Below are 25,309 nucleotides of genomic sequence, written 5' to 3'. Positions count from 1 at the left end.
AACCCCACTTACAAGTGAAACTTGCTAAAATGTGCCTGGCTGCTCTTCACTGAAAAGCTGGTTCTGCAACATTTTTAGCATACGTTTGCTTCTGCTGGGTCAGCCGAGCAGCAAATTTCTACTTAACCACCTGCTATCATGAGAGACATCAAGGCTGCATCTTTTGAGCCCAGTACTGAGCCTGAAAAGCGTTTCCAACCCCACTTACAAGTGAAACTTGCTAAAATGTGCCTCTCTGCTCTTCACTGAAAAGCTTGGTTCTGCATACATTTTTAGCATACGTTTGCTCCTGCTGGGTCAGCCGAGCAGCGAATTTCTAATTAACCACCTGCTATCATGAGAGACATCAGGGCTGCATCTTTTGAGCCCAGTACTGAGCCTGAAAAGTGTTTCCAACCCCACTTACAAGTGAAACTTGCTAAAATGTGCCTGGCTGCTCTTCACTGAAAAGCTGGTTCTGCAACATTTTTAGCATACGTTTGCTTCTGCTGGGTCAGCCGAGCAGCAAATTTCTACTTAACCACCTGCTATCATGAGAGACATCAGGGCTGCATCTTTTGAGCCCAGTACTGAGCCTGAAAAGCGTTTCCAACCCCACTTACAAGTGAAACTTGCTAAAATGTGCCTCTCTGCTCTTCACTGAAAAGCTTGGTTCTGCATACATTTTTAGCATACGTTTGCTCCTGCTGGGTCAGCCGAGCAGCAAATTTCTACTTAACCACCTGCTATCATGAGAGACATCAGGGCTGCATCTTTAGAGCCCAGTACTGAGCCTGAAAAGCGTTTCCAACCCCACTTACAAGTGAAACTTGCTAAAATGTGCCTGGATGCTCTTCACTGAAAAGCTTGGTTCTGCATACATTTTTAGCATACGTTTGCTCCTGCTGGGTCAGCCGAGCAGCGAATTTCTAATTAACCACCTGCTATCATGAGAGACATCAGGACTGCATCTTTTGAGCCCAGTACTGAGCCTGAAAAGTGTTTCCAACCCCACTTACAAGTGAAACTTGCTAAAATGTGCCTGGCTGCTCTTCACTCAAAAGCTGGTTCTGCAACATTTTTAGCATACGTTTGCTTCTGCTGGGTCAGCCGAGCAGCAAATTTCTACTTAACCACCTGCTATCATGAGAGACATCAGGGCTGCATCTTTTGAGCCCAGTACTGAGCCTGAAAAGCGTTTCCAACCCCACTTACAAGTGAAACTTGCTAAAATGTGCCTCTCTGCTCTTCACTGAAAAGCTTGGTTCTGCATACATTTTTAGCATACGTTTGCTCCTGCTGGGTCAGCCGAGCAGCGAATTTCTAATTAACCACCTGCTATCATGAGAGACATCAGGGCTGCATCTTTTGAGCCCAGTACTGAGCCTGAAAAGCATTTCCAACCCCACTTACAAGTGAAACTTGCTAAAATGTACCTGGCTGTTCTTCACTGAAAAGCTGGTTCTGCATACATTTTTGGCCTACGTTTGCTCCTGCTGGGTCAGTCGAGCAGCGAATTTCTAATTAACCACCTGCTATCATGAGAGACATCAGGGCATCATCTTTTGAGCCCAGTACTGAGCCTGAAAAGCGTTTCTAACCCCACTTACAAGTGAAACTTGCTAAAATGTGCCTGGCTGCTCTTCACTGAAAAGCTGGTTCTGCATACATTTTTGGCCTACGTTTGCTCCTGCTGGGTCAGCAGAGCAGCAAATTTCTACTTAACCACCTGCTATCATGAGAGACATCAGGGCTGCATCTTTTGAGCCCAGTACTGAGCCTGAAAAGCGTTTCCAACCCCACTTACAAGTGAAACTTGCTAAAATGTGCCTCTCTGCTCTTCACTGAAAAGCATGGTTGTGCATACATTTTTAGCATACGTTTGCTCCTGCTGGGTCAGCCGAGCAGCAAATTTCTACTTAACCACCTGCTATCATGAGAGACATCAGGGCTGCATCTTTTGAGCCCAGTACTGAGCCTGAAAAGCATTTCCAACCCCACTTACAAGTGAAACTTGCTAAAATGTGCCTGGCTGCTCTTCACTGAAAAGCTGGTTCTGCAACATTTTTAGCATACGTTTGCTCCTGCTGGGTCAGCCGAGCAGCAAATTTCTACTTAACCACCTGCTATCATGAGAGACATCAGGGCTGCATCTTTTGAGCCCAGTACTGAGCCTGAAAAGCGTTTCCAACCCCACTTACAAGTGAAACTTGCTAAAATGTGCCTCTCTGCTCTTCACTGAAAAGCTTGGTTCTGCATACATTTTTAGCATACGTTTGCTCCTGCTGGGTCAGCCGAGCAGCAAATTTCTACTCAACCACCTGCTATCATGAGAGACATCAGGGCTGCATCTTTAGAGCCCAGTACTGAGCCTGAAAAGCATTTCCAACCCCACTTACAAGTGAAACTTGCTAAAATGTGCCTGGCTGCTCTTCACTGAAAAGCTGGTTCTGCATACATTTTTGGCATACGTTTGCTCCTGCTGGGTCAGCCGAGCAGCGAATTTCTAATTAACCACCTGCTATCATGAGAGACATCAGGGCTGCATCTTTTGAGCTCAGTACTGAGCCTGAAAAGCGTTTCCAACCCCACTTACAAGTGAAACTTGCTAAAATGTGCCTCTCTGCTCTTCACTGAAAAGCTTGGTTCTGCATACATTTTTAGCATACGTTTGCTCCTGCTGGGTCAGCCGAGCAGCGAATTTCTAATTAACCACCTGCTATCATGAGAGACATCAGGGCTGCATCTTTTGAGCCCAGTACTGAGCCTGAAAGGTGTTTCCAACCCCACTTACAAGTGAAACTTGCTAAAATGTGCCTGGCTGCTCTTCACTGAAAAGCTGGTTCTGCAACATTTTTAGCATTTGTTTGCTTCTGCTGGGTCAGCCGAGCAGCAAATTTCTACTTAACCACCTGCTATCATGAGAGACATCAGGGCTGCATCTTTTGAGCCCAGTACTGAGCCTGAAAAGCGTTTCCAACCCCACTTACAAGTGAAACTTGCTAAAATGTGGCTCTCTGCTCTTCACTGAAAAGCTTGGTTCAGCATACATTTTTAGCATACGTTTGCTCCTGCTGGGTCAGCCGAGCAGCAAATTTCTACTTAACCACCTGCTATCATGATAGACATCAGGGCTGCATCTTTTGAGCCCAGTACTGAGCCTGAAAGCGTTTCCAACCCCACTTACAAGGGAAACTTGCTAAAATGTGCCTGGATGCTCTTCACTGAAAAGCTTGGTTCTGCATACATTTTTAGCATACGTTTGCTCCTGTTGGGTCAGCCGAGCAGCGAATTTCTAATTAACCACCTGCTATCATGAGAGACATCAGGGCTGCATCTTTTGAGCCCAGTACTGAGCCTGAAAAGCATTTCCAACCCCACTTACAAGTGAAACTTGCTACAATGTGCCTGGCTGCTCTTCACTGAAAAGCTGGTTCTGCAACATTTTTAGCATACGTTTGCTTCTGCTGGGTCAGCCGAGCAGCAAATTTCTACTTAACCACCTGCTATCATGAGAGACATCAGGACTGCATCTTTTGAGCCCAGTACTGAGCCTGAAAAGCGTTTCCAACCCCACTTACAAGTGAAACTTGCTAAAATGTGCCTGGCTGCTCTTCACTGAAAAGCTGGTTCTGCATACATTTTTGGCCTACGTTTGCTACTGCTGGGTCTTTCGAGCAGCGAATTTCTAATTAACCACCTGCTATCATGAGAGACATCAGGGCTGCATCTTTTGAGCCCAGTACTGAGCCTGAAAAGCGTTTCCAACCCCACTTACAAGTGAAACTTGCTAAAATGTGCCTCTCTGCTCTTCACTGAAAAGCTTGGTTCTGCATACATTTTTAGCATACGTTTGCTCCTGCTGGGTCAGCCGAGCAGCAAATTTCTACTTAACCACCTGCTATCATGATAGACATCAGGGCTGCATCTTTTGAGCCCAGTACTGAGCCTGAAAGCGTTTCCAACCCCACTTACAAGGGAAACTTGCTAAAATGTGCCTGGATGCTCTTCACTGAAAAGCTTGGTTCTGCATACATTTTTAGCATACGTTTGCTCCTGTTGGGTCAGCCGAGCAGCGAATTTCTAATTAACCACCTGCTATCATGAGAGACATCAGGGCTGCATCTTTTGAGCCCAGTACTGAGCCTGAAAAGCATTTCCAACCCCACTTACAAGTGAAACTTGCTAAAATGTGCCTGGCTGCTCTTCACTGAAAAGCTGGTTCTGCAACATTTTTAGCATACGTTTGCTTCTGCTGGGTCAGCCGAGCAGCAAATTTCTACTTAACCACCTGCTATCATGAGAGACATCAGGACTGCATCTTTTGAGCCCAGTACTGAGCCTGAAAAGCGTTTCCAACCCCACTTACAAGTGAAACTTGCTAAAATGTGCCCCTCTGCTCTTCACTGAAAAGCTTGGTTCTGCATACATTTTTAGCATACGTTTGCTCCTGCTGGGTCAGCCGAGCAGCGAATTTCTAATTAACCACCTGCTATCATGAGAGACATCAGGGCTGCATCTTTTGAGCCCAGTACTGAGCCTGAAAAGCATTTCCAACCCCACTTACAAGTGAAACTTGCTAAAATGTGCCTGGCTGCTCTTCACTGAAAAGCTGGTTCTGCATACATTTTTGGCCTACGTTTGCTCCTGCTGGGTCAGTCGAGCAGCGAATTTCTAATTAACCACCTGCTATCATGAGAGACATCAGGGCATCATCTTTTTAGCACAGTACTGAGCCTGAAAAGCATTTCCAACCCCACTTACAAGTGAAACTTGCTAAAATGTGCCTGGCTGCTCTTCACTGAAAAGCTGGTTCTGCATACATTTTTGGCCTACGTTTGCTACTGCTGGGTCTTTCGAGCAGCGAATTTCTAATTAACCACCTGCTATCATGAGAGACATCAGGGCTGCATCTTTTGAGCCCAGTACTGAGCCTGAAAAGCGTTTCCAACCCCACTTACAAGTGAAACTTGCTAAAATGTGCCTCTCTGCTCTTCACTGAAAAGCTTGGTTCTGCATACATTTTTAGCATACGTTTGCTCCTGCTGGGTCAGCCGAGCAGCACATTTCTACTTAACCACCTGCTATCATGAGAGACATCAGGGCTGCATCTTTTGAGCCCAGTACTGAGCCTGAAAAGCGTTTCCAACCCCACTTACAAGTGAAACTTGCTAAAATGTGCCTCTCTGCTCTTCACTCAAAAATGTGGTTCTGCATACATTTTTAGCATACGTTTGCTCCTGCTGGGTCATTCGAGCAGCAAATTTCTACTTAACCACCTGCTATCATGATAGACATCAGGGCTGCATATTGTGAGCCCAGTACTGAGCCTGAAAAGCGTTTCCAACCCCACTTACAAGTGAAACTAGCTAAAATGTGCCTGGCTGCTCTTCACTGAAAAGCTGGTTCTGCAACATTTTTAGCATACGTTTGCTCCTGCTGGGTCAGCCGAGCAGCAAATTTCTACTTAACCACCTGCTATCATGAGAGACATCAGGGCTGCATCTTTTGAGCCCAGTACTGAGCCTGAAAAGCGTTTCCAACCCCACTTACAAGTGAAACTTGCTAAAATGTGCCTCTCTGCTCTTCACTCAAAAACGTGGTTCTGCATACATTTTTAGCATACGTTTGCTCCTGTTGGGTCAGCCGAGCAGCGAATTTCTAATTAATCACCTGCTATCATGAGAGACATCATGGCTGCATCTTTTGAGAACAGTACTGAGCCTGAAAAGCATTTCCAACCCCACTTACAAGTAAAACTTGCTAAAATGTGCCTGGCTGCTCTTAACTGAAAAGCTGGTTCTGCAACATTTTTAGCATACGTTTGCTCCTGCTGGGTCAGCCGAGCAGCAAATTTCTACTTAACCACCTGCTATCATGAGAGACATCAGGGCTGCATCTTTTGAGCCCAGTACTGAGCCTGAAAAGCGTTTCCAACCCCACTTACAAGTGAAACTTGCTAAAATGTGCCTCTCTGCTCTTCACTGAAAAGCTTGGTTCTGCATACATTTTTAGCATACGTTTGCTCCTGCTGGGTCAGCTGAGCAGCGAATTTCTACTTAACCACCTGCTATCATGAGAGACATCAGGGCTGCATCTTTTGAGCCCAGTACTGAGCCTGAAAAGCGTTTCCAACCCCACTTACAAGTGAAACTTGCTAACATGTGCCTCTCTGCTCTTCACTGAAAAGCTTGGTTCTGCATAAATTTTTGGCCTACGTTTGCTCCTGCTGGGTCAGCCGAGCAGCAAATTTCTAATTAACCACCTGCTATCATGATAGACATCAGGGCTGCATCTTTTGAGCCCAGTACTGAGCCTGAAAAGCGTTTCCAACCCCACTTACAAGTGAAACTTGCTAAAATGTGCCTCTCTGCTCTTCACTGAAAAGCTTGGTTCTGCATACATTTTTAGCATACGTTTGCTCCTGCTGGGTCAGCCGAGCAGCAAATTTCTACTTAACCACCTGCTATCATGATAGACATCAGGGCTGCATCTTTTGAGCCCAGTACTGAGCCTGAAAAGGGTTTCCAACCCCACTTACAAGTGAAACTTGCTATAATGTGTCTGGCTGCTCTTCACTGAAAAGCTGGTTCTGCAACATTTTTAGCATACGTTGGCTCCTGCTGGGTCAGCCGAGCAGCAAATTTCTACTCAACCACCTGCTATCATGAGAGACATCAGGGCTGCATCTTTTGAGCCCAGTACTGAGCCTGAAAAGCGTTTCCAACCCCACTTACAAGTGAAACTTGCTAAAATGTGCCTCTCTGCTCTTCACTGAAAAGCTTGGTTCTGCATACATTTTTAGCATACGTTTGCTCCTGCTGGGTCAGCCGAGCAGCAAATTTCTAATTAACCACCTGCTATCATGATAGACATCAGGGCTGCATCTTTTGAGCCCAGTACTGAGCCTGAAAAGCGTTTCCAACCCCACTTACAAGTGAAACTTGCTCAAATGTACCTCTCTGCTCTTCACTGAAAAGCTTGGTTCTGCATCCATTTTTAGCATACGTTTGCTCCTGCTGGGTCAGCCGAGCAGTGAATTTCTAATTAACCACCTGCTATCATGATAGACATCAGGGCTGCATCTTTTGAGCCCAGTACTGAGCCTGAAAAGCGTTTCCAACCCCACTTACAAGTGAAACTTGCTAAAATGTGCCTGGCTGCTCTTCACTGAAAAGCTTGGTTCTGCATACATTTTTAGCATACGTTTGCTCCTGTTGGGTCAGCCGAGCAGCGAATTTCTAATTAATCACCTGCTATCATGAGAGACATCATGGCTGCATCTTTTGAGAACAGTACTGAGCCTGAAAAGCATTTCCAACCCCACTTACAAGTAAAACTTGCTAAAATGTGCCTGGCTGCTCTTAACTGAAAAGCTGGTTCTGCAACATTTTTAGCATACGTTTGCTCCTGCTGGGTCAGCCGAGCAGCAAATTTCTACTTAACCACCTGCTATCATGAGAGACATCAGGGCTGCATCTTTTGAGCCCAGTACTGAGCCTGAAAAGCGTTTCCAACCCCACTTACAAGTGAAACTTGCTAAAATGTGCCTCTCTGCTCTTCACTGAAAAGCTTGGTTCTGCATACATTTTTAGCATACGTTTGCTCCTGCTGGGTCAGCTGAGCAGCGAATTTCTACTTAACCACCTGCTATCATGAGAGACATCAGGGCTGCATCTTTTGAGCCCAGTACTGAGCCTGAAAAGCGTTTCCAACCCCACTTACAAGTGAAACTTGCTAACATGTGCCTCTCTGCTCTTCACTGAAAAGCTTGGTTCTGCATACATTTTTGGCCTACGTTTGCTCCTGCTGGGTCAGCCGAGCAGCAAATTTCTACTTAACCACCTGCTATCATGATAGACATCAGGGCTGCATCTTTTGAGCCCAGTACTGAGCCTGAAAAGGGTTTCCAACCCCACTTACAAGTGAAACTTGCTATAATGTGTCTGGCTGCTCTTCACTGAAAAGCTGGTTCTGCAACATTTTTAGCATACGTTTGCTCCTGCTGGGTCAGCCGAGCAGCAAATTTCTACTCAACCACCTGCTATCATGAGAGACATCAGGGCTGCATCTTTTGAGCCCAGTACTGAGCCTGAAAAGCGTTTCCAACCCCACTTACAAGTGAAACTTGCTAAAATGTGCCTCTCTGCTCTTCACTGAAAAGCTTGGTTCTGCATACATTTTTAGCATACGTTTGCTCCTGCTGGGTCAGCCGAGCAGCAAATTTCTAATTAACCACCTGCTATCATGATAGACATCAGGGCTGCATCTTTTGAGCCCAGTACTGAGCCTGAAAAGCGTTTCCAACCCCACTTACAAGTGAAACTTGCTCAAATGTACCTCTCTGCTCTTCACTGAAAAGCTTGGTTCTGCATCCATTTTTAGCATACGTTTGCTCCTGCTGGGTCAGCCGAGCAGTGAATTTCTAATTAACCACCTGCTATCATGATAGACATCAGGGCTGCATCTTTTGAGCCCAGTACTGAGCCTGAAAAGCGTTTCCAACCCCACTTACAAGTGAAACTTGCTAAAATGTGCCTGGCTGCTCTTCACTGAAAAGCTTGGTTCTGCATACATTTTTAGCATACGTTTGCTCCTGTTGGGTCAGCCGAGCAGCGAATTTCTAATTAATCACCTGCTATCATGAGAGACATCATGGCTGCATCTTTTGAGAACAGTACTGAGCCTGAAAAGCATTTCCAACCCCACTTACAAGTAAAACTTGCTAAAATGTGCCTGGCTGCTCTTAACTGAAAAGCTGGTTCTGCAACATTTTTAGCATACGTTTGCTCCTGCTGGGTCAGCCGAGCAGCAAATTTCTACTTAACCACCTGCTATCATGAGAGACATCAGGGCTGCATCTTTTGAGCCCAGTACTGAGCCTGAAAAGCGTTTCCAACCCCACTTACAAGTGAAACTTGCTAAAATGTGCCTCTCTGCTCTTCACTGAAAAGCTTGGTTCTGCATACATTTTTAGCATACGTTTGCTCCTGCTGGGTCAGCTGAGCAGCGAATTTCTACTTAACCACCTGCTATCATGAGAGACATCAGGGCTGCATCTTTTGAGCCCAGTACTGAGCCTGAAAAGCGTTTCCAACCCCACTTACAAGTGAAACTTGCTAACATGTGCCTCTCTGCTCTTCACTGAAAAGCTTGGTTCTGCATACATTTTTGGCCTACGTTTGCTCCTGCTGGGTCAGCCGAGCAGCAAATTTCTAATTAACCACCTGCTATCATGATAGACATCAGGGCTGCATCTTTTGAGCCCAGTACTGAGCCTGAAAAGCGTTTCCACCCCACTTACAAGTGAAACTTGCTAAAATGTGCCTCTCTGCTCTTCACTGAAAAGCTTGGTTCTGCATACATTTTTAGCATACGTTTGCTCCTGCTGGGTCAGCCGAGCAGCAAATTTCTACTTAACCACCTGCTATCATGATAGACATCAGGGCTGCATCTTTTGAGCCCAGTACTGAGCCTGAAAAGGGTTTCCAACCCCACTTACAAGTGAAACTTGCTATAATGTGTCTGGCTGCTCTTCACTGAAAAGCTGGTTCTGCAACATTTTTAGCATACGTTTGCTCCTGCTGGGTCAGCCGAGCAGCAAATTTCTACTCAACCACCTGCTATCATGATAGACATCAGGGCTGCATCTTTTGAGCCCAGTACTGAGCCTGAAAAGCGTTTCCAACCCCACTTACAAGTGAAACTTTCTAAAATGTACCTCTCTGCTCTTCACTGAAAAGCTTGGTTCTGCATCCATTTTTAGCATACGTTTGCTCCTGCTGGGTCAGCCGAGCAGTGAATTTCTAATTAACCACCTGCTATCATGATAGACATCAGGGCTGCATCTTTTGAGCCCAGTACTGAGCCTGAAAAGCGTTTCCAACCCCACTTACAAGTGAAACTTGCTAAAATGTGCCTCTCTGCTCTTCACTGAAAAGCTTGGTTCTGCATACATTTTTAGCATACGTTTGCTCCTGCTGGGTCAGCCGAGCAGCAAATTTCTACTTAACCACCTGCTATCATGATAGACATCAGGGCTGCATCTTTTGAGCCCAGTACTGAGCCTGAAAAGGGTTTCCAACCCCACTTACAAGTGAAACTTGCTATAATGTGTCTGGCTGCTCTTCACTGAAAAGCTGGTTCTGCAACATTTTTAGCATACGTTTGCTCCTGCTGGGTCAGCCGAGCAGCAAATTTCTACTTAACCACCTGCTATCATGATAGACATCAGGGCTGCATCTTTTGAGCCCAGTACTGAGCCTGAAAAGCGTTTCCAACCCCACTTACAAGTGAAACTTGCTAAAATGTGCCTGGCTGCTCTTCACTGAAAAGCTTGGTTCTGCATACATTTTTAGCATACGTTTGCTCCTGTTGGGTCAGCCGAGCAGCGAATTTCTAATTAATCACCTGCTATCATGAGAGACATCATGGCTGCATCTTTTGAGCCCAGTACTGAGCCTGAAAAGCATTTCCAACCCCACTTACAAGTAAAACTTGCTAAAATGTGCCTGGCTGCTCTTAACTGAAAAGCTGGTTCTGCAACATTTTTAGCATACGTTTGCTCCTGCTGGGTCAGCCGAGCAGCAAATTTCTACTTAACCACCTGCTATCATGAGAGACATCAGGGCTGCATCTTTTGAGCCCAGTACTGAGCCTGAAAAGCGTTTCCAACCCCACTTACAAGTGAAACTTGCTAAAATGTGCCTCTCTGCTCTTTACTGAAAAGCTTGGTTCTGCATACATTTTTAGCATACGTTTGCTCCTACTGGGTCAGCCGAGCAGCGAATTTCTACTTAACCACCTGCTATCATGAGAGACATCAGGGCTGCATCTTTTGAGCCCAGTACTGAGCCTGAAAAGCGTTTCCAACCCCACTTACAAGTGAAACTTGCTAACATGTGCCTCTCTGCTCTTCACTGAAAAGCTTGGTTCTGCATACAGTTTTGGCCTACGTTTGCTCCTGCTGGGTCAGCCGAGCAGCAAATTTCTAATTAACCACCTGCTATCATGATAGACATCAGGGCTGCATCTTTTGAGCCCAGTACTGAGCCTGAAAAGCGTTTCCAACCCCACTTACAAGTGAAACTTGCTAAAATGTGCCTCTCTGCTCTTCACTGAAAAGCTTGGTTCTGCATACATTTTTAGCATACGTTTGCTCCTGCTGGGACAGCCGAGCAGCAAATTTCTACTTAACCACCTGCTATCATGATAGACATCAGGGCTGCATCTTTTGAGCCCAGTACTGAGCCTGAAAAGGGTTTCCAACCCCTCTTACAAGTGAAACTTGCTATAATGTGTCTGGCTGCTCTTCACTGAAAAGCTTTTTCTGCAACATTTTTAGCATACGTTTGCTCCTGCTGGGTCAGCCGAGCAGCAAATTTCTACTCAACCACCTGCTATCATGAGAGACATCAGGGCTGCATCTTTTGAGCCCAGTACTGAGCCTGAAAAGCGTTTCCAACCCCACTTACAAGTGAAACTTGCTAAAATGTGCCTCTCTGCTCGTCACTGAAAAGCTTGGTTCTGCATACATTTTTAGCATACGTTTGCTCCTGCTGGGTCAGCCGAGCAGCAAATTTCTACTTAACCACCTGCTATCATGATAGACATCAGGGCTGCATCTTTTGAGCCCAGTACTGAGCCTGAAAAGCGTTTCCAACCCCACTTACAAGTGAAACTTGCTAAAATGTGCCTGGCTGCTCTTCACTGAAAAGCTTGGTTCTGCATACATTTTTAGCATACGTTTGCTCCTGTTGGGTCAGCCGAGCAGCGAATTTCTAATTAATCACCTGCTATCATGAGAGACATCATGGCTGCATCTTTTGAGCCCAGTACTGAGCCTGAAAAGCATTTCCAACCCCACTTACAAGTAAAACTTGCTAAAATGTGCCTGGCTGCTCTTAACTGAAAAGCTGGTTCTGCAACATTTTTAGCATACGTTTGCTCCTGCTGGGTCAGCCGAGCAGCAAATTTCTACTTAACCACCTGCTATCATGAGAGACATCAGGGCTGCATCTTTTGAGCCCAGTACTGAGCCTGAAAAGCGTTTCCAACCCCACTTACAAGTGAAACTTGCTAAAATGTGCCTCTCTGCTCTTTACTGAAAAGCTTGGTTCTGCATACATTTTTAGCATACGTTTGCTCCTACTGGGTCAGCCGAGCAGCGAATTTCTACTTAACCACCTGCTATCATGAGAGACATCAGGGCTGCATCTTTTGAGCCCAGTACTGAGCCTGAAAAGCGTTTCCAACCCCACTTACAAGTGAAACTTGCTAACATGTGCCTCTCTGCTCTTCACTGAAAAGCTTGGTTCTGCATACAGTTTTGGCCTACGTTTGCTCCTGCTGGGTCAGCCGAGCAGCAAATTTCTAATTAACCACCTGCTATCATGATAGACATCAGGGCTGCATCTTTTGAGCCCAGTACTGAGCCTGAAAAGCGTTTCCAACCCCACTTACAAGTGAAACTTGCTAAAATGTGCCTCTCTGCTCTTCACTGAAAAGCTTGGTTCTGCATACATTTTTAGCATACGTTTGCTCCTGCTGGGACAGCCGAGCAGAAAATTTCTACTTAACCACCTGCTATCATGATAGACATCAGGGCTGCATCTTTTGAGCCCAGTACTGAGCCTGAAAAGGGTTTCCAACCCCTCTTACAAGTGAAACTTGCTATAATGTGTCTGGCTGCTCTTCACTGAAAAGCTTTTTCTGCAACATTTTTAGCATACGTTTGCTCCTGCTGGGTCAGCCGAGCAGCAAATTTCTACTCAACCACCTGCTATCATGAGAGACATCAGGGCTGCATCTTTTGAGCCCAGTACTGAGCCTGAAAAGCGTTTCCAACCCCACTTACAAGTGAAACTTGCTAAAATGTGCCTCTCTGCTCGTCACTGAAAAGCTTGGTTCTGCATACATTTTTAGCATACGTTTGCTCCTGCTGGGTCAGCCGAGCAGCAAATTTCTAATTAACCACCTGCTATCATGATAGACATCAGGGCTGCATCTTTTGAGCCCAGTACTGAGCCTGAAAAGCGTTTCCAACCCCACTTACAAGTGAAACTTGCTAAAATGTACCTCTCTGCTCTTCACTGAAAAGCTTGGTTCTGCATCCATTTTTAGCATACGTTTGCTCCTGCTGGGTCAGCCAAGCAGTGAATTTCTAATTAACCACCTGCTATCATGATAGACATCAGGGCTGCATCTTTTGAGCCCAGTACTGAGCCTGAAAAGCGTTTCCAACCCCACTTACAAGTGAAACTTGCTCAAATGTGCCTGGCTGCTCTTCACTGAAAAGCTGGTTCTGCAAACATTTTTGGCCTACGTTTGCTCCTGCTGGGTCAGCCGAGCAGCAAATTTCTACTTAACCACCTGCTATCATGAGAGACATCAGGGCTGCATCTTTTGAGCCCAGTACTGAGCCTGAAAAGCGTTTCCAACAACACTTACAAGTGAAACTTGCTAAAATGTGCCTCTCTGCTCTTCACTGAAAAGCTTGGTTCTGCATACATTTTTAGCATACGTTTGCTCCTGCTGGGTCAGCCGAGCAGCAAATTTCTACTTAACCACCTGCTATCATGAGAGACATCAGGGCTGCATCTTTTGAGCCCAGTACTGAGCCTGAAAAGCGTTTCCAACAACACTTACAAGTGAAACTTGCTCAAATGTGCCTGGCTGCTCTTCACTGAAAAGCTGGTTCTGCAAACATTTTTGGCCTACGTTTGCTCCTGCTGGGTCAGCCGAGCAGCAAATTTCTACTTAACCACCTGCTATCATGATAGACATCAGGGCTGCATCTTTTGAGCCCAGTACTGAGCCTGAAAAGCGTTTCCAACACCACTTACCAGTGAAACTTGCTATAATGTGCCTGGCTGCTCTTCACTGAAAAGCTGGTTCTGCAACATTTTTAGCATACGTTTGCTCCTGCTGGGTCAGCCGAGCAGCAAATTTCTACTTAACCACCTGCTATCATGAGAGACATCAGGACTGCATCTTTTGAGCCCAGTACTGAGCCTGAAAAGCGTTTCCAACCCCACTTACAAGTGAAACTTGCTAAAATGTGCCTCTCTGCTCTTCACTGAAAAGCTTGGTTCTGCATACATTTTTAGCATACGTTTGCTCCTGCTGGGTCAGGCCAAGCAGCAAATTTCTACTTAACCACCTGCTATCATGAGAGACATCAGGGCTGCATCTTTTGAGCCCAGTACTGAGCCTGAAAAGCGTTTCCAACCCCACTTACAAGTGAAACTTGCTAAAATGTGCCTCTCTGCTCTTCTCTGAAAAGCTTGGTTCTGCATACATTTTTAGCATACGTTTGCTCCTGCTGGGTCAGCCGAGCAGCGAATTTCTACTTAACCACCTGCTATCATGAGAGACATCAGGGCTGCATCTTTTGAGCCCAGTACTGAGCCTGAAAAGCGTTTCCAACCCCACTTACAAGTGAAACTTGCTAAAATGTGCCTCTCTGCTCTTCACTGAAAAGCTTGGTTCTGCATACATTTTTAGCATACGTTTGCTCCTGCTGGGTCAGCCGAGCAGCAAATTTCTACTTAACCACCTGCTATCATGACAGACATCAGGGCTGCATCTTTTGAGCCCAGTACTGAGCCTGAAAAGCATTTCCAACCCCACTTACAAGTGAAACTTGCTAAAATGTGCCTCTCTGATCTTCACTGAAAAGCTTGGTTCTGCATACATTTTTAGCATACGTTTGCTCCTGCTTGGTCAGCCGAGCAGCAAATTTCTTACTTAACCACCTGCTATCATGAGAGACATCAGGGCTGCATCTTTTGAGCCCAGTACTGAGCCTGAAAAGCGTTTCCAACCCCACTTACAAGTGAAACTTGCTATAATGTGCCTGGCTGCTCTTCACTGAAAAGCTGGTTCTGCAACATTTTTAGCATACGTTTGCTCCTGCTGGGTCAGCCGAGCAGCAAATTTCTACTCAACCACCTGCTATCATGAGAGACATCAGGGCTGCATCTTTTGAGCCCAGTACTGAGCCTGAAAAGCGTTTCCAACCCCACTTACAAGTGAAACTTGCTAAAATGTGCCTCTCTGCTCTTCACTGAAAAGCTTGGTTCTGCATACATTTTTAGCATACGTTTGCTCCTGCTGGGTCAGCCAAGCAGCGAATTTCTACTTAACCACCTGCTATCATGAGAGACATCAGGGCTGCATCTTTTGAGCCCAGTACTGAGCCTGAAAAGCGTTTCCAACCCCACTTACAAGTGAAACTTGCTAAAATGTGCCTCTCTGCTCTTCACTGAAAAGCTTGGTTCTGCATAAATTTTTAGCATACGTTTGCTCCTGCTGGGTCAGCCAAGCAGCAAATTTCTACTTAACCACCTGCTATCATGATAGACATCAGGGCTGCATCTTTTGAGCCCAGTACTGAGCCTGAAAAGCGTTTCCAACCCCACTTACAAGTGAAACTTGCTAAAATGTGCCTCTCTGCTCTTCACTGAAAAGCTTGGTTCTGCATACATTTTTAGCATACGTTTGCTCCTGCTGGGTCAGCCGAGCAGCGAATTTCTAATTAACCACCTGCTATCATGAGAGACATCAGGGCTGCATCTTTTGAGCCCAGTACTGAGCCTGAAAAGTGTTTCCAACCCCACTTACAAGTGAAACTTGCTAAAATGTGCCTCTCTGCTCTTCACTGAAAAGCTTGGTTCTGCATACATTTTTAGCATACGTTTGCTCCTGCTGGGTCAGCCGAGCAGCAAATTTCTACTTAACCACCTGCTATCATGACAGACATCAGGGCTGCATCTTTTGAGCCCAGTACTGAGCCTGAAAAGCATTTCCAACCCCACTTACAAGTGAAACTTGCTAAAATGTGCCTCTCTGATCTTCACTGAAAAGCTTGGTTCTGCATACATTTTTAGCATACGTTTGCTCCTGCTTGGTCAGCCGAGCAGCACATTTCTTACTTAACCACCTGCTATCATGAGAGACATCAGGGCTGCATCTTTTGAGCCCAGTACTGAGCCTGAAAAGCGTTTCCAACCCCACTTACAAGTGAAACTTGCTATAATGTGCCTGGCTGCTCTTCACTGAAAAGCTGGTTCTGCAACATTTTTAGCATACGTTTGCTCCTGCTGGGTCAGCCGAGCAGCAAATTTCTACTCAACCACCTGCTATCATGAGAGACATCAGGGCTGCATCTTTTGAGCCCAGTACTGAGCCTGAAAAGCGTTTTCAACCCCACTTACAAGTGAAACTTGCTAAAATGTGCCTCTCTGCTCTTCACTGAAAAGCTTGGTTCTGCATACATTTTTAGCATACGTTTGCTCCTGCTGGGTCAGCCAAGCAGCGAATTTCTAATTAACCACCTGCTATCATGAGAGACATCAGGGCTGCATCTTTTGAGCCCAGTACTGAGCCTGAAAAGCATTTCCAACCCCACTTACAAGTGAAACTTGCTAAAATGTGCCTGGCTGCTCTTCACTGAAAAGCTGGTTCTGCATACATTTTTGGCCTACGTTTGCTCCTGCTGGGTCAGCCGAGCAGCAAATTTCTACTTAACCACCTGCTATCATGAGAGACATCAGGGCTGCATCTTTTGAGCCCAGTACTGAGCCTGAAAAGCGTTTCCAACCCCACTTACAAGTGAAACTTGCTAAAATGTGCCTCTCTGCTCTTCACTGAAAAGCTTGGTTCTGCATAAATTTTTAGCATACGTTTGCTCCTGCTGGGTCAGCCAAGCAGCAAATTTCTACTTAACCACCTGCTATCATGATAGACGTCAGGGCTGCATCTTTTGAGCCCAGTACTGAGCCTGAAAAGCGTTTCCAACCCCACTTACAAGTGAAACTTGCTAAAATGTGCCTCTCTGCTCTTCACTGAAAAGCTTGGTTCTGCATACATTTTTAGCATACGTTTGCTCCTGCTGGGTCAGCCGAGCAGCGAATTTCTAATTAACCACCTGCTATCATGAGCGACATCAGGGCTGCATCTTTTGAGCCCAGTACTGAGCCTGAAAAGCATTTCCAACCCCACTTACAAGTGAAACTTGCTAAAATGTGCCTGGCTGCTCTTCACTGAAAAGCTGGTTCTGCAACATTTTTAGCATACGTTTGCTCCTGCTGAGTCAGCCGAGCAGCAAATTTCTACTTAACCACCTGCTATCATGAGAGACATCAGGGCTGCATCTTTTGAGCCCAGTACTGAGCCTGAAAGCATTTCCAACCCCACTTACAAGTGAAACTTGCTAAAATGTGCCTCTCTGCTCTTCACTGAAAAGCTTGGTTCTGCATACATTTTTAGCATACGTTTGCTCCTGCTGGGTCAGCCGAGCAGCAAATTTCTACTTAACCACCTGCTATCATGAGAGACATCAGGGCTGCATCTTTTGAGCCCAGTACTGAGCCTGAAAAGTGTTTCCAACCCCACTTACAAGTGAAACTTGCTAAAATGTGCCTGGCTGCTCTTCACTGAAAAGCTGGTTCTGCAACATTTTTAGCATACGTTTGCTTCTGCTGGGTCAGCCGAGCAGCAAATTTCTACTCAACCACCTGCTATGATGAGAGACATCAGGGCTGCATCTTTTGAGCCCAGTACTGAGCCTGAAAAGCGTTTCCAACCCCACTTACAAGTGAAACTTGCTAAAATGTGCCTGGCTGCTCTTCACTGAAAAGCTGGTTCTGCATACATTTTTGGCCTACGTTTGCTCCTGCTGGGTCAGTCGAGCAGTGAATTTCTAATTAACCACCTGCTATCATGAGAGACATCAGGGCTGCATCTTTTGAGCCCAGTACTGAGCCTGAAAAGCGTTTCTAACCCCACTTACAAGTGAAACTTGCTAAAATGTGCCTCTCTGCTCTTCACTGAAAAGCTTGGTTCTGCATACATTTTTAGCATACGTTTGCTCCTGCTGGGTCAGCCGAGCAGCGAATTTCTACTTAACCACCTGCTATCATGAGAGACATCAAGGCTGCATCTTTTGAGCCCAGTACTGAGCCTGAAAAGCATTTCCAACCCCACTTACAAGTGAAACTTGCTAAAATGTGCCTCTCTGCTCTTCACTGAAAAGCTTGGTTCTGCATACATTTTTAGCATACGTTTGCTCCTGCTGGGTCAGCCGAGCAGCAAATTTCTACTTAACCACCTGCTATCATGAGAGACATCAGGGCTGCATCTTTTGAGCCCAGTACTGAGCCTGAAAAGTGTTTCCAACCCCACTTACAAGTGAAACTTGCTAAAATGTGCCTGGCTGCTCTTCACTGAAAAGCTGGTTCTGCAACATTTTTAGCATACGTTTGCTTCTGCTGGGTCAGCCGAGCAGCAAATTTCTACTCAACCACCTGCTATGATGAGAGACATCAGGGCTGCATCTTTTGAGCCCAGTACTGAGCCTGAAAAGCGTTTCCAACCCCACTTACAAGTGAAACTTGCTAAAATGTGCCTGGCTGCTCTTCACTGAAAAGCTGGTTCTGCATACATTTTTGGCCTACGTTTGCTCCTGCTGGGTCAGTCGAGCAGTGAATTTCTAATTAACCACCTGCTATCATGAGCGACATCAGGGCTGCATCTTTTGAGCCCAGTACTGAGCCTGAAAAGCATTTCCAACCCCACTTACAAGTGAAACTTGCTAAAATGTGCCTGGCTGCTCTTCACTGAAAAGCTGGTTCTGCAACATTTTTAGCATACGTTTGCTCCTGCTGAGTCAGCCGAGCAGCAAATTTCTACTTAACCACCTGCTATCATGAGAGACATCAGGGCTGCATCTTTTGAGCCCAGTACTGAGCCTGAAAGCATTTCCAACCCCACTTACAAGTGAAACTTGCTAAAATGTGCCTCTCTGCTCTTCACTGAAAAGCTTGGTTCTGCATACATTTTTAGCATACGTTTGCTCCTGCTGGGTCAGCCGAGCAGCAAATTTCTACTTAACCACCTGCTATCATGAGAGACATCAGGGCTGCATCTTTTGAGCCCAGTACTGAGCCTGAAAAGTGTTTCCAACCCCACTTACAAGTGAAACTTGCTAAAATGTGCCTGGCTGCTCTTCACTGAAAAGCTGGTTCTGCAACATTTTTAGCATACGTTTGCTTCTGCTGGGTCAGCCGAGCAGCAAATTTCTACTCAACCACCTGCTATGATGAGAGACATCAGGGCTGCATCTTTTGAGCCCAGTACTGAGCCTGAAAAGCGTTTCCAACCCCACTTACAAGTGAAACTTGCTAAAATGTGCCTGGCTGCTCTTCACTGAAAAGCTGGTTCTGCATACATTTTTGGCCTACGTTTGCTCCTGCTGGGTCAGTCGAGCAGTGAATTTCTAATTAACCACCTGCTATCATGAGAGACATCAGGGCTGCATCTTTTGAGCCCAGTACTGAGCCTGAAAAGCGTTTCTAACCCCACTTACAAGTGAAACTTGCTAAAATGTGCCTCTCTGCTCTTCACTGAAAAGCTTGGTTCTGCATACATTTTTAGCATACGTTTGCTCCTGCTGGGTCAGCCGAGCAGCGAATTTCTACTTAACCACCTGCTATCATGAGAGACATCAAGGCTGCATCTTTTGAGCCCAGTACTGAGCCTGAAAAGCATTTCCAACCCCACTTACAAGTGAAACTTGCTAAAATGTGCCTCTCTGCTCTTCACTGAAAAGCTTGGTTCTGCATACATTTTTAGCATACGTTTGCTCCTGCTGGGACAGCCGAGCAGCAAATTTCTACTTAACCACCTGCTATCATGATAGACATCAGGGCTGCATCTTTTGAGCCCAGTACTGAGCCTGAAAAGGGTTTCCAACCCCTCTTACAAGTGAAACTTGCTATAATGTGTCTGGCTGCTCTTCACTGAAAAGCTTTTTCTGCAACATTTTTAGCATACGTTTGCTCCTGCTGGGTCAGCCGAGCAGCAAATTTCTACTCAACCACCTGCTATCATGAGAGACATCAGGGCTGCATCTTTTGAGCCCAGTACTGAGCCTGAAAAGCGTTTCCAACCCCACTTACAAGTGAAACTTGCTAAAATGTGCCTGGCTGCTCTTCACTGAAAAGCTGGTTCTGCAACATTTTTAGCATACGTTTGCTCCTGCTGGGTCAGCCGAGCAGCAAATTTCTAATTAACCACCTGCTATCATGATAGACATCAGGGCTGCATCTTTTGAGCCCAGTACTGAGCCTGAAAAGCGTTTCCAACCCCACTTACAAGTGAAACTTGCTAAAATGTACCTCTCTGCTCTTCACTGAAAAGCTTGGTTCTGCATCCATTTTTAGCATACGTTTGCTCCTGCTGGGTCAGCCGAGCAGTGAATTTCTAATTAACCACCTGCTATCATGATAGACATCAGGGCTGCATCTTTTGAGCCCAGTACTGAGCCTGAAAAGCGTTTCCAACCCCACTTACAAGTGAAACTTGCTCAAATGTGCCTGGCTGCTCTTCACTGAAAAGCTGGTTCTGCAAACATTTTTGGCCTACGTTTGCTCCTGCTGGGTCAGCCGAGCAGCAAATTTCTACTTAACCACCTGCTATCATGAGAGACATCAGGGCTGCATCTTTTGAGCCCAGTACTGAGCCTGAAAAGCGTTTCCAACAACACTTACAAGTGAAACTTGCTAAAATGTGCCTCTCTGCTCTTCACTGAAAAGCTTGGTTCTGCATACATTTTTAGCATACGTTTGCTCCTGCTGGGTCAGCCGAGCAGCAAATTTCTACTTAACCACCTGCTATCATGATAGACATCAGGGCTGCATCTTTTGAGCCCAGTACTGAGCCTGAAAAGCGTTTCCAACCCCACTTACCAGTGAAACTTGCTATAATGTGCCTGGCTGCTCTTCACTGAAAAGCTGGTTCTGCAACATTTTTAGCATACGTTTGCTCCTGCTGGGTCAGCCGAGCAGCGAATTTCTACTTAACCACCTGCTATCATGAGAGACATCAGGGCTGCATCTTTTGAGCCCAGTACTGAGCCTGAAAAGCGTTTCCAACCCCACTTACAAGTGAAACTTGCTAAAATGTGCCTCTCTGCTCTTCACTGAAAAGCTTGGTTCTGCATACATTTTTAGCATACGTTTGCTCCTGCTGGGTCAGCCGAGCAGCAAATTTCTACTTAACCACCTGCTATCATGACAGACATCAGGGCTGCATCTTTTGAGCCCAGTACTGAGCCTGAAAAGCATTTCCAACCCCACTTACAAGTGAAACTTGCTAAAATGTGCCTCTCTGATCTTCACTGAAAAGCTTGGTTCTGCATACATTTTTAGCATACGTTTGCTCCTGCTTGGTCAGCCGAGCAGCAAATTTCTTACTTAACCACCTGCTATCATGAGAGACATCAGGGCTGCATCTTTTGAGCCCAGTACTGAGCCTGAAAAGCGTTTCCAACCCCACTTACAAGTGAAACTTGCTATAATGTGCCTGGCTGCTCTTCACTGAAAAGCTGGTTCTGCAACATTTTTAGCATACGTTTGCTCCTGCTGGGTCAGCCGAGCAGCAAATTTCTACTCAACCACCTGCTATCATGAGAGACATCAGGGCTGCATCTTTTGAGCCCAGTACTGAGCCTGAAAAGCGTTTCCAACCCCACTTACAAGTGAAACTTGCTAAAATGTGCCTCTCTGCTCTTCACTGAAAAGCTTGGTTCTGCATACATTTTTAGCATACGTTTGCTCCTGCTGGGTCAGCCAAGCAGCGAATTTCTACTTAACCACCTGCTATCATGAGAGACATCAGGGCTGCATCTTTTGAGCCCAGTACTGAGCCTGAAAAGCGTTTCCAACCCCACTTACAAGTGAAACTTGCTAAAATGTGCCTCTCTGCTCTTCACTGAAAAGCTTGGTTCTGCATAAATTTTTAGCATACGTTTGCTCCTGCTGGGTCAGCCAAGCAGCAAATTTCTACTTAACCACCTGCTATCATGATAGACATCAGGGCTGCATCTTTTGAGCCCAGTACTGAGCCTGAAAAGCGTTTCCAACCCCACTTACAAGTGAAACTTGCTAAAATGTGCCTCTCTGCTCTTCACTGAAAAGCTTGGTTCTGCATACATTTTTAGCATACGTTTGCTCCTGCTGGGTCAGCCGAGCAGCGAATTTCTAATTAACCACCTGCTATCATGAGAGACATCAGGGCTGCATCTTTTGAGCCCAGTACTGAGCCTGAAAAGTGTTTCCAACCCCACTTACAAGTGAAACTTGCTAAAATGTGCCTCTCTGCTCTTCACTGAAAAGCTTGGTTCTGCATACATTTTTAGCATACGTTTGCTCCTGCTGGGTCAGCCGAGCAGCAAATTTCTACTTAACCACCTGCTATCATGACAGACATCAGGGCTGCATCTTTTGAGCCCAGTACTGAGCCTGAAAAGCATTTCCAACCCCACTTACAAGTGAAACTTGCTAAAATGTGCCTCTCTGATCTTCACTGAAAAGCTTGGTTCTGCATACATTTTTAGCATACGTTTGCTCCTGCTTGGTCAGCCGAGCAGCACATTTCTTACTTAACCACCTGCTATCATGAGAGACATCAGGGCTGCATCTTTTGAGCCCAGTACTGAGCCTGAAAAGCGTTTCCAACCCCACTTACAAGTGAAACTTGCTATAATGTGCCTGGCTGCTCTTCACTGAAAAGCTGGTTCTGCAACATTTTTAGCATACGTTTGCTCCTGCTGGGTCAGCCGAGCAGCAAATTTCTACTCAACCACCTGCTATCATGAGAGACATCAGGGCTGCATCTTTTGAGCCCAGTACTGAGCCTGAAAAGCGTTTTCAACCCCACTTACAAGTGAAACTTGCTAAAATGTGCCTCTCTGCTCTTCACTGAAAAGCTTGGTTCTGCATACATTTTTAGCATACGTTTGCTCCTGCTGGGTCAGCCAAGCAGCGAATTTCTAATTAACCACCTGCTATCATGAGAGACATCAGGGCTGCATCTTTTGAGCCCAGTACTGAGCCTGAAAAGCATTTCCAACCCCACTTACAAGTGAAACTTGCTAAAATGTGCCTGGCTGCTCTTCACTGAAAAGCTGGTTCTGCATACATTTTTGGCCTACGTTTGCTCCTGCTGGGTCAGCCGAGCAGCACATTTCTACTTAACCACCTGCTATCATGAGAGACATCAGGGCTGCATCTTTTGAGCCCAGTACTGAGCCTGAAAAGCGTTTCCAACCCCACTTACAAGTGAAACTTGCTAAAATGTGCCTCTCTGCTCTTCACTGAAAAGCTTGGTTCTGCATAAATTTTTAGCATACGTTTGCTCCTGCTGGGTCAGCCAAGCAGCAAATTTCTACTTAACCACCTGCTATCATGATAGACGTCAGGGCTGCATCTTTTGAGCCCAGTACTGAGCCTGAAAAGCGTTTCCAACCCCACTTACAAGTGAAACTTGCTAAAATGTGCCTCTCTGCTCTTCACTGAAAAGCTTGGTTCTGCATACATTTTTAGCATACGTTTGCTCCTGCTGGGTCAGCCGAGCAGCGAATTTCTAATTAACCACCTGCTATCATGAGCGACATCAGGGCTGCATCTTTTGAGCCCAGTACTGAGCCTGAAAAGCATTTCCAACCCCACTTACAAGTGAAACTTGCTAAAATGTGCCTGGCTGCTCTTCACTGAAAAGCTGGTTCTGCAACATTTTTAGCATACGTTTGCTCCTGCTGAGTCAGCCGAGCAGCAAATTTCTACTTAACCACCTGCTATCATGAGAGACATCAGGGCTGCATCTTTTGAGCCCAGTACTGAGCCTGAAAGCATTTCCAACCCCACTTACAAGTGAAACTTGCTAAAATGTGCCTGGCTGCTCTTCACTGAAAAGCTGGTTCTGCAACATTTTTAGCATACGTTTGCTTCTGCTGGGTCAGCCGAGCAGCAAATTTCTACTCAACCACCTGCTATGATGAGAGACATCAGGGCTGCATCTTTTGAGCCCAGTACTGAGCCTGAAAAGCGTTTCCAACCCCACTTACAAGTGAAACTTGCTAAAATGTGCCTGGCTGCTCTTCACTGAAAAGCTGGTTCTGCATACATTTTTGGCCTACGTTTGCTCCTGCTGGGTCAGTCGAGCAGTGAATTTCTAATTAACCACCTGCTATCATGAGAGACATCAGGGCTGCATCTTTTGAGCCCAGTACTGAGCCTGAAAAGCGTTTCTAACCCCACTTACAAGTGAAACTTGCTAAAATGTGCCTCTCTGCTCTTCACTGAAAAGCTTGGTTCTGCATACATTTTTAGCATATGTTTGCTCCTGCTGGGTCAGCCGAGCAGCGAATTTCTACTTAACCACCTGCTATCATGAGAGACATCAAGGCTGCATCTTTTGAGCCCAGTACTGAGCCTGAAAAGCATTTCCAACCCCACTTACAAGTGAAACTTGCTAAAATGTGCCTCTCTGCTCTTCACTGAAAAGCTTGGTTCTGCATACATTTTTAGCATACGTTTGCTCCTGCTGGGACAGCCGAGCAGCAAATTTCTACTTAACCACCTGCTATCATGATAGACATCAGGGCTGCATCTTTTGAGCCCAGTACTGAGCCTGAAAAGGGTTTCCAACCCCTCTTACAAGTGAAACTTGCTATAATGTGTCTGGCTGCTCTTCACTGAAAAGCTTTTTCTGCAACATTTTTAGCATACGTTTGCTCCTGCTGGGTCAGCCGAGCAGCAAATTTCTACTCAACCACCTGCTATCATGAGAGACATCAGGGCTGCATCTTTTGAGCCCAGTACTGAGCCTGAAAAGCGTTTCCAACCCCACTTACAAGTGAAACTTGCTAAAATGTGCCTGGCTGCTCTTCACTGAAAAGCTGGTTCTGCAACATTTTTAGCATACGTTTGCTCCTGCTGGGTCAGCCGAGCAGCAAATTTCTAATTAACCACCTGCTATCATGATAGACATCAGGGCTGCATCTTTTGAGCCCAGTACTGAGCCTGAAAAGCGTTTCCAACCCCACTTACAAGTGAAACTTGCTAAAATGTACCTCTCTGCTCTTCACTGAAAAGCTTGGTTCTGCATCCATTTTTAGCATACGTTTGCTCCTGCTGGGTCAGCCGAGCAGTGAATTTCTAATTAACCACCTGCTATCATGATAGACATCAGGGCTGCATCTTTTGAGCCCAGTACTGAGCCTGAAAAGCGTTTCCAACCCCACTTACAAGTGAAACTTGCTCAAATGTGCCTGGCTGCTCTTCACTGAAAAGCTGGTTCTGCAAACATTTTTGGCCTACGTTTGCTCCTGCTGGGTCAGCCGAGCAGCAAATTTCTACTTAACCACCTGCTATCATGAGAGACATCAGGGCTGCATCTTTTGAGCCCAGTACTGAGCCTGAAAAGCGTTTCCAACAACACTTACAAGTGAAACTTGCTAAAATGTGCCTCTCTGCTCTTCACTGAA

This window comes from Lissotriton helveticus, chromosome 2_1 (genome assembly GCF_964261635.1).
Source record: "Lissotriton helveticus chromosome 2_1, aLisHel1.1, whole genome shotgun sequence".
NCBI classification, from domain to species: Eukaryota; Metazoa; Chordata; class Amphibia; order Caudata; family Salamandridae; genus Lissotriton; species Lissotriton helveticus.
The sequence above is the reverse complement of the archived record's forward strand: the minus strand, read 5'-3'. Positions refer to the sequence as shown.